Below are 17,474 nucleotides of genomic sequence, written 5' to 3'. Positions count from 1 at the left end.
GTTTCTCCTTATGTCGCTGCTCTGGTTTTCCGCTGTGGGACACGGGCTGCCTGTGGCACTCCAGACCCTCCCCAGGGGCCGTGCACCGGGCGAGCTAACTGCCCTGCCCCAACGCCCACGGGAAAAGGCCATCGGCAGGCTCCCGTTTGGAGCGGAGCCAGGCCGCTGCTGACTTGGGAAACTGGCATTTCCTCCAAAGCACTGGAGAGTCCGCTTCCCACTCCAGGGGACACTGGCAGGCCAGCTGAGAATGGGGCGGGGGGGCAGGTGAGAGGGACAGGGAGCCAGGGAAAGGACAGGCTGGACACAGACTCAAGAGGGACACTGAGCCACAGGACAGTGAGGGGCAGGTGAAGTCAGCCCACAGTCACAGCAGCGACTGCCAGCGTCCCCACCTTCCACCCACCTTGTGCCCAGCAGGCAAAGGCAGGCCAGCTCTTGCCCTGGTCTGGCTTGTCATCTGTGCTGGCACAGCCTGGGACTGCACCCCCCGGGGCTCATGAAGACAGCTGTCACCTCCCTGCCACTCACACCCCCTTTCCTCTCGGCAGGGCAGCACGGGGGACAGACAGGATAGAAGGTGTCACCCTGTAGACTTCAGGTGATTTGACAACTGGTGATTAAGCCCTGCTGGGTCCCAGGAACTGCCATGTGTCCCGGGGAAGCCAAGACGAACAAGCAGCGTGAGGCCCCTCGCTTCCAACGGGGTGCAGAGGGTGACAGGTTCCAAAGGGGTGCAGAGGGTGACAGGTTCCAAAGGGGTGCAGAGGGTGACAGGTTCCACATGTCAGCAACGTGCCAAGCACGCACCTGGGAGCAGAGGCTACAGGAGCACAGAGCCCGGTCCCCCCGCCTGGGCACATGGCAAGAGATTGTCCTTCGGGGCAACTGAGTGGAGCCTGAGTGTGACGGCCAAGCAGGGAAGCTGTTCCAGACCTGGAAGGCACACAGGCAAAGTGGCAGGCGGGAGGTGGTCTGTCGTGGCCCCCTGAGAAGATTCAGACGGAGATGCAGTGGAGGGTGGGGGAGAACTACAGCCCACTCTTGCACTCCTGAACACTAGAGCATACTCAGCGGCTTCTCCTTCCTGTCCTTCTGGGCCTTCCCGTGGGACAATTATGAAAACGCAGTTCTGCACCTCAGTGCCGCCAGGCGGAGGGACTCCTTCCTGCTCCTGGGAGCCGGGGTGGAGGTGGGCAGACTCTGTAGGCGAGGAGGGTCCTGCTGGAGGGCTGGCTTGGCTTCCGAGGCAGCTGAAGAGTCCCCAGGGCTGTGTCAGGTACAGGGGCTCTCGGGACAGCTCAGGAGCCCCCTCGGAGCCCCCCTCGGAGCCCCCCTCGGCAGCAGGCTAGTCCAAGGTGCCCAGGGCATCCCTGGAGGCAGCTCCCATTCAGCGTGTCCTTCCAGGACGACAAACGCAAGGCAGGAGGATCTAGCCCCGAGAGGCGGATGGAGAGCTGGGGCCTTCGTGGAGTCCAAACTGCTGGGCACTAATGACCTTCCTGATGTTTCCAAAGGCACCTCTGAGCCGGTGGCCAATATGGGCACATGGAGCCACCAACGTGCTTCTTGCTGCCAACCGTGGGCTGAGTGCTCCCTGGGGTGGCTCCCCTGTGCAGGGGTCCTAGGGGAACCTCTGGCCTTACCCACCACGTGGCAGGAGCACCTCCCAGCTGTGACGACCACATGTCCCCAGACATTGCGCCCATCTGGAAAGCCCTGCTCTACCTAAACCCCGAGCGGCAGCAACTCCAGAGTCTCATCCTCCAGCTGCTCCGGCTGCAGACCCTCCTGTAGTCCTGCGGTCACCGCGGGTTAGGCCAGCAGAGCACAGGGACCTCTGATGAAAGTCTCCACAGGAAACAGTGTGTTTGGTTCCAAGGAGCTTGTGCGTTGAGCTGCAGGGTGAGAACAGGCTCCACGTGGGTCTGCTCAGCCGCCCTGCGAGGAGTGGGCTCCACGGGCCTTTCCTTTAGCCACTCAAGGGCCTCCACCTGCTCTTACAGCACTGCAGAAACGCCCCGGCCCACACAACAGGCAGAAGCCCGGCCTCAGGGAGCCTACCCTCTAGTCAGAGAGCAAAGGCATCAACAGAAATCACAGCACACAGCTCTGAATACAACAGGAGTATCTGACGGATCAGAGCTGAGCCGCCCACCAGGCTGGCCGCTGGCCAAACGTGGCCGTGAACCTGTGGAACGAGGCTCAGACAGGGATGTGCGGACCACGTGGGAGTTCAGGCTTTAAATGAAAAGAGAACGTAAAATGTCTTCTTGATAATGTTGATGCCGACTGTGAGTGGAAATGAGATATTTTAGATTCACTGGTTAGATAGTCTATTAACAAGCTGGTGCAGGGGTGCACACCTGTAACCCCAGAGACTCAGTCGACTAAGGAGGGAGGATGGCAAGTTCCAGGCCAGCCTGGGCAACGCAGCGAGACCCTAAGCAACTCAGCGAGACCCTGTCTCAAAATAAAAACAAAAAGGGCAGGGGTGTGGCTCAGTGGTAAAGCACCCTGTGTTCAATCCCAGCACCAGAAACAATAACAAAAACTAGTAACAAAATAAACGTCGTCTGTTTCCTTCACTGTCCTCATGAGGCTGCTGGACGGTCACAACTTACACACGACCCACTGGGGCTTCTGCTGGACGGGGCTGGGCTACGCTGGGTGGGCAGGTGCGCCTCCGTCCTGAGAAGGCTCTTCCACCGAGCCCCAGAGCTTCGGCCCTCAGAAGCCATGAAGTGGACACGCGGCCTGGGCAGGAGTCTGGCCACTCTGGGAGCAGAGCCAGGCTGAGGGAGGGAGTGGGCAGGGGCTTTGAGGCCTGGTTCTGGAGGCCAAGGCAAGGACTTGGGAAGAGGGTTAGGGCTGAATCTGGAGAATGCCATGATCTGCCTTTGATTCTAGGAAGCAGCTGCCCCTGGCCGTGTGTGCATGGAGTGGACGTCACCGCAGTGAGAAGAGAGGCAGGACCCCACTGGGCAGCAGCACCGGGACCCGCAGCCCTGGGCCCCAGCTCCCAAGCAGGCTCCCTGGAGAGGTAGAAGGTGGCAGCGGAGAGGCTGCTGCTTGCTGCCCACGGCAGACGGGCCTGGGACCTCAGCTCTCACGGAGTCGCAATGGTGCTGTGGACGCCTCGCCCCCTAGGAGGGGACAGCGAGGCCCTGTTTATCACGCTGGGCCTGGGATTCCAATGTGACCCCGAGGTGAGGAGGTGGCCACCTGCCTCTCCCCTTCCTCTTTGCACTGGTTCCGTTTCCTTTGTTCCATTACAAACCCGGGTCTGTCCGGCTGGCCTCGTCCCTCCTCCTCCCCCTGCTCAGCCCGGGTGGGGCCTCCGCTCTGCTGGGCGCTCAGCAGTCTCCTCCAGGCTGGGTTTTGCACCCTGGTGTCCTGGGCCCACCCCACCCTCCCTGGCCCGGCAGGCAGCGTGACAGCAGCCCCTGGAGCTGGGGCTCTGGATGTTCCATCCCCCGCTCGCTCCTGTCTCCAGATCCTCACTTGCCCCAGCTCATTGGCCACTTGGTGGCTGTGAGTCATTGGCTCTGAGTCACACTTGGCTGGGACTAAAAGGCCAGAACACACCTGGGCGGGAAGGACGTTGCTGAAGAGCTGCTCAGGGCTGCGTGACCTGGAGGCCGGCCCCAGTGGGTCAGCAGCGAGGAGGAGCCCCCCTCTCCTCCCTCTGCTGGACTCACCCCCGCAGGGCACAGGCCTGGCTGCCACCTTCCACATGGGGCAGGTGGAGGCTTCCAGGGGCGCAGACAGCCCTGAGCACAGCGGCTCTGCTCCACGCAGGCTCCTCCCTGGCCGCCGGCCGCAGAGGGTCAAGCAAGGCGGGAGGTCCCAGAGCTGGGGGGCCCAGCCGGTGGCACCAGAACCCGCCCCAGATTTGGGCCTGGGACAGACGGGTGTCAGTGGAAGGAAGGACGCAATGCAAACGAGCTCGGCCATGGCGTCCACAGGATGCCTAGCGGTGCCCCCCTCCTTGTCCAGTCCCCAGCCAGAGGTGGTCTGCAGGGCAGGGGGAGCCGGGAGGCCGAGGTGCGGAGGGTACCACACTCCCTCAGGACCCAAACACCCACCAGCAGCAGGAGCAGGGGCTGGGACGGCCGTGGCGGGGAGGAGTCCATGACCATGGTCACCAAGGGCCATGTACTGTTCGATGTCTTTATATGAAAAGTCCAGACCCCACAAATCGCTAGAGACAGGAAGCAGATTAGCGGTTGCCAGGGCTGGGGGAGGGGAGAAGGGTCAACACAGAGGGGACTCTTTTTTAGGGTGATGGAAGTGTTCTGAAATTAGACTTCGACGATGGCTGGCCACTCGGTCAAGTTACTAAAAACTGAAGGGTCCACTTGGAACAGGTGCGGGATGCTGCACAGAGCACCCTGACAGGCACGGGAAGAAAGGACGCCACAGAGGAAGGAAAGGGGGCGCTGCCCCGTCCAGGGCCTGGGGCCAGAGGGTGCCGGGTCTCCACCCAATCAGGCCACAGGCCAGGAGGGCGAGGTGGGCAGAGGACCCCACAGCAGGGTGTCGCTCTCAGAGGGGAGGGCTGAGGACGCTGGGGACAAGCTGGCACCCAGGGGGCCTCCGAGGCACTCAGCCTGGGGAGGGAGCAAAGCAGACAGGACGGGGAAGAAGCAGGGCCCGGGGCCAGGTGGCCTGGGTCTGTGTGGTGACAGGGACAAGCCCCACCTCACCCTGCCCAGCTTCTCATCGCGACAGCACAGGGGCCCCCGAGTGCCCTGGGCAGGACTGGAGGCCACCCAGCGAGCAGGGAGCACGTGGCTGGGCTGGGCGCAGCAGACCCAATAGACACGTGCCAGGGCCAGGACCCTCGGGACAGAGAGCCCCCTCCTCTCCTGCTGCTTTCCTTTGGGTCCTCGGTCCACGTCCCACCATGTGAAGTAGAAGGAGAACAGCTCTGGAGACCACCTGACCACAAGCACTGTCCCCACACCGACCCCTGTGCCCCCTGGGGGCGTCTCCCCCACACCTTCTCCCCCTGTGAAGCTGAGCAGGGACCTGGTCAGTGGACTCCTGGGGACAAGCCAGTCTGCAGGGAACTGCAGAGAGGGCTTTTTCCTTTTGGAGGAGGAGGAAGGAAGGGCTTGGGAGGGACCGCGCGGAGGTGATCCGTAAGGGCACTCAGGGAGCCTCGGCTCTCTAGACGGGGACGGAGAGGCAGGGGCGGCCCCCAGGAAGGAGAGGGGACCTCACTTTCACTGGCCTCGCTTCATGTCACCTGAACCTGGCTGCAGCGGCAGGACCCCGAGTCCAACAGCACAGACAGATCTCAGCAGGAGAGGTGAGATGCCATCGAGGTGGGGTGCCAGCGAGGCTGTGCTCGGAACACAAGGGGCGTGAGGGCCCAGATGCCCGTCACTGTGGGTCGGTGTGCCCGCCACCAGCTCTGCCCGCCAGCAGCTCTGCCCGCCACCAGCTCTGCCCACCACCAGCTCCCCCGAGAGCAGCCACCTGCACTCCTGCAGGGCTCACTCCCACCTGGACTGGAGACGCCCCGAAGCCCAGAACCAGCTCCGCTGCAAAGATCAGCCCATCGCATGGGACAGCGCGGCCCCTCCTGATGGGCAGCCCAAGGCTGGTCCCTCCTCTCTTGCTGAAGGCCAGGAGCTGCTGCCCCTCCACGACCTGGACAGCATCAAGCCAAAACCTCCGGAAGGAACCCTGTCCCTGTGGAGTCCAGCCTCCCATCAGTAGGGTAGAGGCCACGGGCGTTAAAATCTGAGGGCAAGGAGACTCATGGGGGCTCGACAGTCACCCCGCCATTTGCTGGCTTGGTGCCCTGGGGCAAGTCGCTGGAACACTGGGCCCCGCTCCCCTCTGGGGGAGCACATGCCCATGTACCTACAGCCCCTCACCTCGAAAGCTGAGAGGCTCATCGACGCTCCCTGTAAAAATACCCAGTAATCACCCCTAAAAATAACCCTGATCTCTGCCACATTTTCCTCTTAAAATGTCACTTGATCTTGAAGTTAGAAGGTATTTTGCGGTGAATTGTGTCCCCACAAAAAGAGACACTGAAATTCCAGCCCAGAACCTGTGCGGAACTTATTTGGAACCAGGGCCTCTGTGGGTATGAGGCCAGGAGGAGGGGGCAGGAGCAGGTGGACCTGCGTCCAGGAAGAGACCGAGGCACGGGGGGAGAGATGTGGGGACAGAGCAGGAAGCCTGTGGCCCTGTGACCTGAGGCAGAGTCTGAGTGACGGGGCTACACGCGGAGACGCAGCAGGGGTCACGGGCGGCCACCAGAACCTGGAGAGGTGGTGGTCTCCCTCTGAGACCCAGAAGGAACCCGTCAGCCACCCTTGATCAGGGGCTTCTGGGTTCCAGAAATGGGAGGGAAGAAAGCACTGCTGTCTTGAGCCTCCCAGTTTGTGGTACTTTATTCTTGTGCCCAAGAAAGTGGAGCCCGAGGGTCACTGGGTTTCCCTACCACCTCCCGCCCCAGTTCTGCCCAGGGGTCGGGCTCCGCTCCACTACCTCTGGTAAGAGAAAACCAACTCCTGTCCACTGCCTTCCACCCTGAAGACGCCCGGCTGTCTCTCCTGCCCTCGGGAGTCCTCTCCGAGCACCTGCTGAAGCCAGGCACTGTCTGCATTTGTGCTGCACCAACAGGAAGAGCAGGGGCAGCAGCGAACATGGAAGAGATGTCAGAAGCATTCTCTAAAAAACAAGGTCATTTCTGATATAGTTTCCAAGAAAATAAAACAATGCAATATAACAGAGCAAGTGGGCTAGGGACCAGAGGAAAAAGGGACATCAGTTGATGGTTTAGAGAGGGTCAGGCTGAGGATGTGATGTTGAAGCAGACCTGAATGACAAGGAGGTGCTCAGGGGCAAATCTGATGGTGGGGAGAGCCAATGCAAAGGCCCTGTGGCAGAGCGAGCTGGGTATGCTAGAGGCCCAAAAAGAAGGTGAGACCTTTGTGAGTGAGAGTGGTACCTGCTGAGCTGGAAAAGCAGGTGAGGCTGGCCAGGACCCGTAGGTCACCTGGCAGACCATGGGAACAGGTGAGAACTTCTCCACAAGGGAACTGAGAAGCTTCAGGGAGAGATGGAATGAGGCAGGCGATCCAGGTCCAGAAGCTGAAAGCTTTCTAACGATGAGGTCTGTCCTCTGGTCCTCGGACCTTGTCAACGACAGCCCCCAAGACCCTCCTGGCTCATCAGCACAGGTCTAGCACTGGAGTGAAGGGCAGCGAGTCTCCTTGGTTCCCCCGGGTCCCTCACCAAGGTCCTGTCACAGGAGAACACGGCATCCTGATCAGACAGCCGGCAGACCCTCCCGGGTCTAGAACTGCACTTCACCAGTGGGGCCCCAGGTGGCCCCGCTTTTAGTGCTGTTTTGTACCCTGACCTGCCCAGGCGTGGTCAGGCCCCCTCCCCAGGAGTCCTCGTGCCACGCAGGTCTGGAAAATGGGACGGAAGCCTCTCTTCCCCAACAGAACAGCTTGTCCTTAAAGGGGAAAAAAAGAAGTGCTACCTGCCCCAGCAGTGCCACGTACAGAACACTGAGTCAACAAACACGGCACCTCCTCCCCGCAGCCCTTGTCTTCCGGGAGGGGACAGGAAAGCCACCAGGGCAGGTTTCCCTGGAGTGGCCTGGCTCTGGCCCCACACATCTGAAGACACCTGGGCTCTTTGGAAACCCAGGCACTTGAGCAAAGCGCCCGTCCTGCCCCGTTTCTCAACCATCATAAACAAATCTGGGTTGACAGTGCAGCTGCGCTGGCCAGCTTGGGGTGAGCTGGGGAGGGCACTCTGCCCCAGGCCTTTGGGGGAGACGGGGTGTCTGGCTGGAGGCCCATTCCACCAGATACCAGCTCCACCTGCACCCCTGGGGGCGGCTGCCTCGCCCAGCCTTGGCGGCTGGGATTGACACCGCGCTCTGCCTGCACCAGCTGAGCGGCTCTGGGCACGCCAGCCCCAGCTCCGTCAGTGGTATGGGAGCCCCATGTCCCAGGCTCGTCTAGAAGATGGATCGGGAGCTCTGGAGCGCTTTGGAAGGGAGGGCTGCTATGGGCGGGGACTTCCCTCATCTCTGTGCAGTTCCTTCCTGCTGCTGGGTGAGTTTTTAACACGGCTTTTGATATTCCTTTGAATGAACCCATCATTTTCCTTTTGTGAAAGGAGGCGGGGGTGGAGGGAGAAGGAACTAGGAGGCAGGCATCGGCATGACTCGCCCACCTGAACCTTTCCCAGGGCCTAACGAAGCCCCCTTCACCTGGAGCTGCCATCCAGGGACCTACCTTTGGAGGTACAAAGCCTGGTCATAGAGAGAGTGGCACATCTGCTGTTTGCAGACTCCCCACATGTGGGACACTCCAGCAGACTCCCAAGGCCAGTGATCTATCCCCATCGTGGGTGGCTTCTTGTTGCCTTGAGGTGTGAGATTGTCCAGTAGCAGGACGGACACAAACCATCGACAGACAACCACCAGAAACCCAGGACAGCCACACAGAGGCTAGAGATAATCTGCCCGTCACCAACCCATGACTCCCTGTGCCTGAGTCCTACGCCACCTTCATCTCTGATGGAAAAAGAAAATCTCATGAGTCAACTTTTTCAGTGAGCTGATCTCGACAGCCCGCTGCCCTGCGCTTCACAGGCGTCCACAGCGCTATTTCTGAACAAAGTGGAGATAGAACCCCAGGCAGCTGGAGGGGAGACCTGCAGAGCAGGGGCTCCTCCACTGGTGCCCACGGAAGGCACTCCGCTCACTCCGCCTAGGCCCCTTCGCTCAGGGTCAAGCATTTTGGCCATCCTGCCTCAGGTCTAGGGCAGAGGCCGCCTCCGGTCAGAAGAATCAGAAGCATGAGCATCAGGCTGGGGGCTGGATCTTGGCCAGGCGGGTGGCCTGGGTCTGGACACTGTCAGCTTGCCTCTAACACTGACTCACCTCAGGGACGGGTTCCGTGGTGGACACCTCCCCTGTGCCAGCTCAGAGGTGAGTCCCTGCTCAATCTGCAGGTGGGCACTCATGCCCGGCACTGACCCAGAGAGGAAGAGGAGCTGGCCACTACAAAGCCTCTTCCTCTTCCCCTTTTGATCTTCCCACGTCCAGTCGACCTACAACCTAGGGAAACATGAAGCCAGTAGGAGGGGGCAGGCACCAGTTCCAGGAAGACCAACACCTGGACACTGGCTCCGCTCCCTGAGCCAGCTGTCCTCAAGGAGCTCCAGAGCCACGGCCACACTGCTGTGCCCTCCATAACCCGCTATGCTCAGGGACCTCAGGAGCAGAGGGGAGCGCTGCGGGGCACCGGCAGAGCTGACCCGGCAGCCCCTGGGTCAGGGACCGCTTTTCCTCCACCCCGCCTGCCAGCCCCGGAGCACCAGGCTGCACCCTCAAGCCCACCACTCACACAAACGTGACCCACAGCCCTGCGCCCAGGTCCTAGCCACCCTCCCAGCAGGTCCTTCCAGGAGTCTGGGTTTCTTGTTTTCCCGGAGTCTACACCCCAGTTCCACCCCGAAGCCGCGGAGCCACAGCATCTGCTGACCTCAGCCAAGGGGCAGCCTCTCTCGCCATCAAGCCCCCTTGCCCTAGTACCCTGCCTCCTGCAAGCCAGGACCCCGTCGAGACCCCGGCCCTCGAGGACCCACGCCCTTGGCAACCACGGACCCTTCCTCCACACCTGCCCCCATCCTGCTCTCCGGCGGAGACCCCCTCGTTGTCAGTCTGCGAACCTCGACCTGTCACCTCGCGGAGGTCCCAGCCTTTGTCGCCCAGCGGACACCCAAACCCTTGCCAACCAGGGGAGACCCACGTCCTTGTCGCCCCGCGGAGCACCTCGTCCCGCCAACCCGCCGCGCTGCCATCTGTCACCCCTGGCAGAACCCGCGTCTCCAAAGATCCCGTCCCGGGCACGCAGCTCCCCCATCACTCCCGGGCCACCCCCTCTCGAACCCGCAGGCGACCCTCGGCCCTCTCACCGTTGCGGGCGGCCGGCAGGCAGAGGACCGGGCTGCAGGCGGGCGCCGTCCGGTCGGCGGCTGCGACGACTGCGCCGAGCGCTTGCAGCCGGGTCCTTCCGAGGCTCCGCGGCCAGCTGTCAGTCAGCCGGCCCGCCCCGCCCGTCTGCGCAGGCGCGGAGCCCCGCCCCCGCCGTGGCGTCACGGGACGGCGGCGCGGCCTGCGGGGTCCGCCTGGTGCGCGACTCTTCCGCGGTCCTGGCTCGGGGCTCCCCGCCGCGCAGGAGCAGTTACCTGGCCTCAGGGCTGGAGGAGGAGCCCCGCGAGGAGCCAGGGCCGCGGTGCTGGCTTGGTGCTGACCCGGTGTCCCTGGCCCGGCGGCCGCACCTTCCCTGCACCGCAGAGCCGGGGTCGCCCCAGAACCGGCGTCTCTGCACAGCACCAGAGTCGGGGGTCCCCGCAGAGCCGGGGTCGCCCCAGAGCGAGGGGTCGCCCCAGAGCTGGGGTCTCTGCACAGCCGGGGTCACCCCAGAGCCGAGGGTCTCTGCACAGCCAGAGTCACCCCTGCGTCTGGGTTGCCCCAAAGCTGGGGGTCTCCGCACAGCTGGAGTCGCACCAGAGGGGTCTCCGAAGAGCCGGGATCGCCCTAGAGCCGGGGGATCGCTGCAGAGCCGGGGTCGCCCCAGAGCCGGGGTCTCTGCACAGGGGGTGGCCCCAGAGTCGGGGTCCCCGCAGAGCTGGGGTCGCACCAAAGTGGGGGGTCTCTGCACAGCCGGGGTCCTCCCAGAGCCGAGGTCGCTCCAGAGTCAGGGTCTCTGCAGAGCGGGGATCGCCCTAGAGCCGGGGTCTTCCAGAGCCGGAGTTGCCGCAGAACCAGGGGTCGCGGCAGGGCCGGGGTCGCTGCAGTTGTGGAAGGGTCTCTGGATGATGAGGCGGGGTGCTGAGTTCAGGATCTTTCCAGGAACACGAGAAACTGGAGGCCCCCTTCAGTTTGTTCCACCTCCAGAGAAACAGACAAAAACCTGAGCTACCTCTAGCGGAAGCCCTTAGCTCTAGAAGGGAGCAGAGAGACGGACACCCCTACTCGCTGACCTTGGGGTCTGTCGAACTTGGCTCCGGCACCCAGCAGAGTGGAGCTTCTGACTCCGCGGAGTTGGCTCTGGCCCTCGGGTTTCTGAAGACACTCCCTGAGCCACCGGGCTGCACCAAAGTGCTGCTTCTGTGGGGCTCTGCTGAAGTGATGGGTCAGCAGTGGGGCTGAATGTGTTACAGCAAGGTGGGACTCATGCTGGGGACCCAGAGTTCTGCCACTCAAGAGAAAAGAGGACAGTGTGCTGGTGATGCAGGGTCAGCCCATGCCCCAGGCTGGTCCTGTTGACTGTGGACTTGCTTGGAAAAGTTTAAGGGAACAACAGTGTTGGAAACTGCAGTCCCACAGGGTTGGGGACCTTCAGCACCGAAACTGTTCCGGTTCCTCCTGGTTTGCTTGAGGATTTGGGCCTGGCCACTGGGGAAGAAGCTGGATCTCGGGGTGCCCAAGCTTGGTGTGAACTCAGGAAGGGAAGGTAGCCTTCCATTCCCTCAAGTGGACACTACAGAGAAGTGGCATACTTGGTCTCTGTTGGGCTCTGCCTGTGTGTGGCAGAATACAAGTGCCATCTTGGGGAACTTGTGGGAATGGGGGACTCCTGCAGTGGCTAGAGAGACACACCCTTAGAGTGGGTGAGCTGGGCACTGCACACTGACTGGACAGTCCTGATTTGATCTGGGCAATACCAGTGCTCTCCCTGAAAAAGTGTGAGTTCATTGAGGTCAGATTCCATTTGGGGGGACATCATTTCTCCTAAAGGACTCATGCAGCTCTCTGCCCCTTCATCAAAGGTCGTCTGACCTTGCCAGAAAGCTGGACAGAGGCATATGAACATGGCCATTTCAAAAAAGAGGAAGAGAGTTTGCAAACCACAGACTACCAGCAAACTCCACATCAGGCCTGGGAAATAAATACTCAGGACAGACAAGTCATGGAGATGTACCTGTGACCTCTCCAAAGAGAACGCACCAAGGACAAAGACCACGTTTTGGTCAGTTAACCTTGTTTCCTGCTGTGAAATGTATAGCTAAGGAAGTATGGTGGACACTGTTTCTGGACCCAAAGGTGTAATTTAGAAACATTTTTTCAGTTATGAGTGACAAAAACTCCATTTGAGTTGATTTTATTATTAATTTATGTATTTTTTATGATATAGGGGGTTGAATCTGGGTGTACTGTACCACTGAGCTATGTCCTCAGCCCTGTTTATTTTTTGTGACACGGTCTTTTTAAATTGCTCAAGCTAGTCTTTTTTTTTATATTTATTTTTTAGTTGTAGTTGAACAACAATACCTTTATTTTTATTTATTGTTATGCGGTGCTGAGGATCCAAACCAGGGCCTTGAACGTGCCAGGCAACAACTCCAGCCCATCAAGCTAGTCTTAAACTTTTGATTCTCCTGCCTTAGGCTTCAGAGTAGGTGGGATTATAGGCACGTGCCATCACGCACAACTTCAAGTTGTTTTTTTTTTTTTTTTAAGAGAGAGAGAGAGAGAGAGAGAGAGAGAGAGAGAGAGAGAGAGATTATTTATTTTAGTTTTTTTCGGGGGACACAACATCTCTTGCTTGTACGTGGTGTTGAGGATCGAACCCGGGCCGCACGCATGCCAGGTGAGCGCGCTACCGCTTGAGCCACATCCCCAGCCCCTCAAGTTGTTTTTTTAAGAGAGAATGTGATGCTGGGCGTGGTGGTGCACACCTGTCACCCCACCAGCTCAGGAGGCTGAGGCAGGAGGATTGAAAGTTCAAAGCCAGCCTCAGCAACTAGGAAGACCCTATCTCAAAATAAAAAGGGCTGGGGATGTGGCTCAGGGATTGAGTGCCCCTGGGTTCAATCCCCAGTACCAGGAAGAACACAAACAACAAAACCCCAAAACCTCAAATAGAGGATAAGTCCAAATAGGCAGTTACACAAGATGCAGCAGCTAGTGTGACTTACTATCAGTTGTTTCCACCCAGCCACAGGCCTATCTTTCTCTCTCCCCTGCTTTCTAAATGACCACCACCAACCTAGTGGCTCACAAAAACACAGATGTATTGTCTCGCAGCTCTGGGGGTCAGGTTCCAGAATTGAGGTATCAGCAGGGCTGGTTCCTGCTAGGGCCCCTCCTGCTCCAGAATCCCAGTGCTCTGGGTAGTTCCCCAGGCTTTCTCCTCCTTTTGTCACAGGAGAAAAATGTCTCCAGAGAAGGGTCCTAGGAGTTCCCAGGGGGGGGAGAGCTCAGCTTAGGACCAGCGGGGTTCTTGGCATTCACGATGGAGAAGAACTTCAGCACCAGCCGCACAATGGCAGAGACAGAGGTTTATTTGGGAAGGCCGATATGCGTTCAAGGGAGAGTGTCTGGAGAGTGAGGGGCCCTGACCCAGGCTGGGGGTCTGACCTTTATAGAAGGCTGTACCAGGGGCTGGACTGGAGGTGAAGCCGGGTGGAGCTGCACAGTTTTCCTGCGCTTGTGTATTTCCCTCATTTTACGAGGGCCAAGGTTTGCAACTGTTTTGTGCATCTCCCGTAAGATTCCGCATTTCTCTCTCCTTGTCCCAAATCCCTGTCACTTTCACTGGGAGCACAGCTAGCTGTGCCTAGTGTCTCTGCCTGGGCTCTCCTGGTGGCTCCTGTGGTGTGTCAGGGAGCACCAGGAGGCCAGCAGTGCCCGATTCCCTGCTGGTGGAGTCTCCTTACCCAGGGGTGAAGGTGGTCACGTGTTCTCCCTTGCACAGTTCCCAGGGGGCGCTTACCCTGCCGCGCAGTGAGGGCAGTCTGTCTGTGACCGCTGCAGAACACTGCCTTAACCCCGTCACCTTGACCTTCCCTCTCCCCATCCTTGGTCCTTTTCAGCCTGCAAGTGCGGTCAGATCCTCCAGCGGCCTCCCTCCCCCCCCTCAGATAAGGCCAGAGTCCATCACTAGGCCCTGCTCAAGCTCCTTGGCCAGGCCTCACCTGTGCCCTTTGCCTTCCACATGCTGACCCCACACCGGACTCCCAACAGCCCCCGCACCTTCTCACCTCAGGCCTCCCCACCTGCCCCTTTGCCCGAACCCCCTCCTTCTGCCCCCCCACAGTTAACGCCCCACCCTTCCTGGAGGAAGCTAGCGTGAGACAGGTCAGGTGCCTCTGGCCGCCATCCCAGCACGCGGTGTCTTTCCTCTGTCGGGACGAGCAGGTCTGTCATTCTGCTTGTGGGTGACGCCAGCTCAACACCGCTCGTGTCTGCAGCACCTGCTCATTCAGAAACTGCCGAATGCATCGAGGAGTTTCGGGGCGCAGGAGCCCAGAGGAGGCCCCGGGGTGGCGTCAGGGCTCACTGCTGGGAGGCTCAGTGGATGGGGTGGGGATCTGACTTTGGGGGACCCTGTCGAGCGTCAGGGAGGCAACTGGGTGCAGAGCTAGGGCAGCAGGGGCGTGGCCAGCCAAGGAGGCAGAGCCAGGCAGGTGGCGCTAGGCTTACCTGTCCCTCAGCTGCCCCAGGCGGACACCTGGTCCACAGGGAGGCCAGGACGCAGTGCCTCTGAGGACAGGACAGACGGGGCTGAAGCCTGGCTCGCCACCTCCCTGCTGGCCTGTTTGTGGCTTGCACTGCCACCCTGAGTGCTTACCAAGGGCCTGCTTTTATGGGCCCTGGGGGCAGCTGTGAAGGGACCAGCAGAGCTCCCCTGGGAGGAAGAGTGAAGGGTAAGGGGGCCAAACGTGACGGGAACCGGGCAGGGAGGGAGGCAGACACCCACGCCCCATCCTGCATTCCGTGACTGTCCACTCTCAGCCAGGCTCCACCCAGCAGGCTCCACCCACAGGCCAGGTGAGGTGGCCAGTGCCGAGAATCCAGGAACCATCACACCACGGTGATTTAGAACTCCTGACAAATTCACCACCACAAACCCCACTCCTGCCTCAAGTGGGAGCCCGCAGCAGGGTGGTGTCCTGCCGAGGATGCCTCACAGCCAGCACCCTGGCCGAGAGGTGGGAGAGCAGGGAGCCCTGCCCTGCCCTGCCCACACAGGGACAGCGCGGCCTGTTTCTGCGACGGGAGCCTATGGCAGGTGCCTTTGGCATCTCACACCTCAGACTTGGGTCTGTTCTGAGTGTTGCTCAGACTTCATCCTCCAGGCTGCGGGTGTTGCAGTGGACCACAGGTCACCTGTTCTCTAGTTGGTGAGCGCTGCGGTGACTTCAGGTTGGGGTGTTGTGACCAGTCTGTGTGAACACCGCCACCAGGGCCTTCTGGTGAGTGCAGGTGTGTTCAGTGTTTAGCAGGCATGCCTGTGCCACCCAAGGCAGGTGGCACTCACCCACCATGTGTCCCCTGCAGCAAACACCTGGTGCCCCTATTTTAGCTCTCTATGGGTATGGGGCTCGAGCTTGTTGTGGTTTGAGTTGGCATTTCCTTGATGACTAAAGAAAGTGCACACTGCATCATTTGCTCTTGCTCCCGTATCTTGCTGATTATTCTTATTTAATTATATTATCACGTATTTAAATTGGGTTGGGTGAGGGTGTAGCTCAGTGGCAGGGCACATGCATGCCAAAGACCCCAAGTTCAATCCCCAGACCATTCCCCCAGCAAAAAAAGGGCCATGGCTAATATTCCATTTATATTATATATATGAGCATACATGTCCCTCAACTCTGCTTTTTAGCAACTTTAAAGATCCTACATATCAATTCATAAAAGTGCTTCTTTTCTACAGCTGCACTAGGTATTCCCTGCATGAGGACAACAGTGTCACTAATCTTTGTTTCTGCCCACAGGCCACTGGAGGTGCTCAGGTTCTCAGAAACTGCTGGGTCAAAGGGCACACTTAATTTTGGTAATCTGCCTTGCTAACTTGCTTTGCAAAGAGCCAAATGAATTTACAAGTGACTAATTGGTGTGCCTTCGATTATAGGGTACAACCGGCTCTTTTTTTTCAGTGCTGGGGATTGAACCAAGGCTACTGAGCTACACCTGTTTTAAATTAAAAAAAATTTTTTTTTGACAAAAGGTCTCACGGAGTTGCCCAGGCTGGCTTCAAATTGCAACCCTCCTGCCTCAACCTCGTGAGGGCAATTATAGCCTTCGCCACTGTGTCTGGTACAACCAACATGTTTATCTTTGCCATCTACTGTGCTTTGCATGTCATTCACTCTGACTCTGAGGCAGTCCACTTTCCTTCTACCTGAACAGAGCCTCTAACTGGCTGATTCCTGGGAAGTGCTCTGTGGGCCCAGCTTCTGCAGGCTGAGGAGTGAACAGGTACCTACCTGGAGCAGGGAGGCTCTCCATCCTGCCGGCACCAGCAGTGCCAGGAGGTTGTTTGTCTCAGGCAGTGAAATCAGGGAGAGGCACAACCGGGGTTGAGCCATAATCTTAAAACAGGAAGAGACCTTAGAAATCAAGTCGAATCTCCTAGAGGTTTTTAAAAAGCAGAGGCTTTCAGAGGGGAAATGACCGGCAGAAACACTAGCAAGGCCGAGAAAGAGACAGGAATCCTTGGCTACAGGTGAATTGTTTTGCCAACTGGTGCAGTCACTTACATGTTTGTGTGGGTGGGTGGGTGCTGGAACCCAGGGCCTCTTGCATGCTATGCAAGTGCTCTAGCACTGAGCTACATGATACCATGCCAACAGCCCTTTTCCATATATATATTCGTACTGTGGATTGAACTCAGGAGTGCTTGACCACTGAGTCACACCCCCATCTCTTTAAAAAATTTTTAGAAACAGGGTCTCACTAAGTTGCTGAGGCTGGCTTTGCACTTCTGATCCTCCTTGTCTCAGCCTCCTGAGATGCTGGGATCACAGGTGTGCACCTCAGTGCCTGGCTTTTCTTCCCAAAATTTTGAGACAGGGCCTCACTAAATTGCTGAGGCTCGCCTTGAATTTGTGTGGTGCTCTTTTGTTTTCTTTTTGGTGCTAGGTATTGAGCCACATCTCCAGATCCTCCCCAGGGTCTCATTGAGCTGCTGAGGCTGGCTTTGAACTCCTGAGCTGCTGGATTACAGCCACGTGCTGTAATCGGGGGCACGGCTCCTTGTGCTCTTGTCAACAGACCTGTCACAAGACCCTGCTGCTGAAAACCAGAGGCAGAATGTTTCCCCAAGATGAGACTCTTACCAGGAAAAACCCAAACAGACCCTCTAGCTGTACTTATTTTTCACCAACTTACAACCCACTACTCAGTGTTAGTTGCTTTATAACCCAAAGTGTGATCCTGGTCCTGGACGCCAACCTAATAACAAAGAAAAGGTCTTGAGAAAAAGGAAAAAGCAGGTTTATTGCTTTGCTAGCAAAGGAGAAACACAGGGGACTCCTGTCCCTAAGACTGTGATCCTGCCCATCTGCAGGAACAGGGGGCTTTTATAGAAATGATCCAGAGAAAATGAGATTAGGGAGGAGAGATCAGAAAGGAGAAGTTTAGAGAAAAAAGATCAGAGAGGAGATGATCAGGGTAAAGTTTAGGG

At 58.7% G+C, this 17,474-nt stretch overlaps 1 protein-coding gene across 2 annotated transcripts in view; it reads right to left on the bottom strand.

Annotated features, from left to right (window-relative positions):
- Window positions 1–10,074, bottom strand: part of Kiaa0513 (KIAA0513 ortholog) — a 49,376-nt gene extending 39,302 nt beyond the window's left edge. For both annotated transcript variants that reach the window (XM_026411431.2, XM_026411432.2), the window contains exon 1: window positions 9,970–10,074. The gene's annotated coding sequence lies outside the window, so the exon portion shown is untranslated. The remainder of the gene's footprint in view (window positions 1–9,969) is intronic.
- Between the last annotated feature and the right edge of the window lie 7,400 nt (window positions 10,075–17,474).

The sequence above is a fragment of the Urocitellus parryii genome, chromosome 15, assembly GCF_045843805.1.
Source record: "Urocitellus parryii isolate mUroPar1 chromosome 15, mUroPar1.hap1, whole genome shotgun sequence".
Classification (NCBI taxonomy): Eukaryota; Metazoa; Chordata; class Mammalia; order Rodentia; family Sciuridae; genus Urocitellus; species Urocitellus parryii.
Note: the sequence above shows the minus strand (reverse complement) of the source record. Positions and strands in the feature narration are given on the sequence as shown.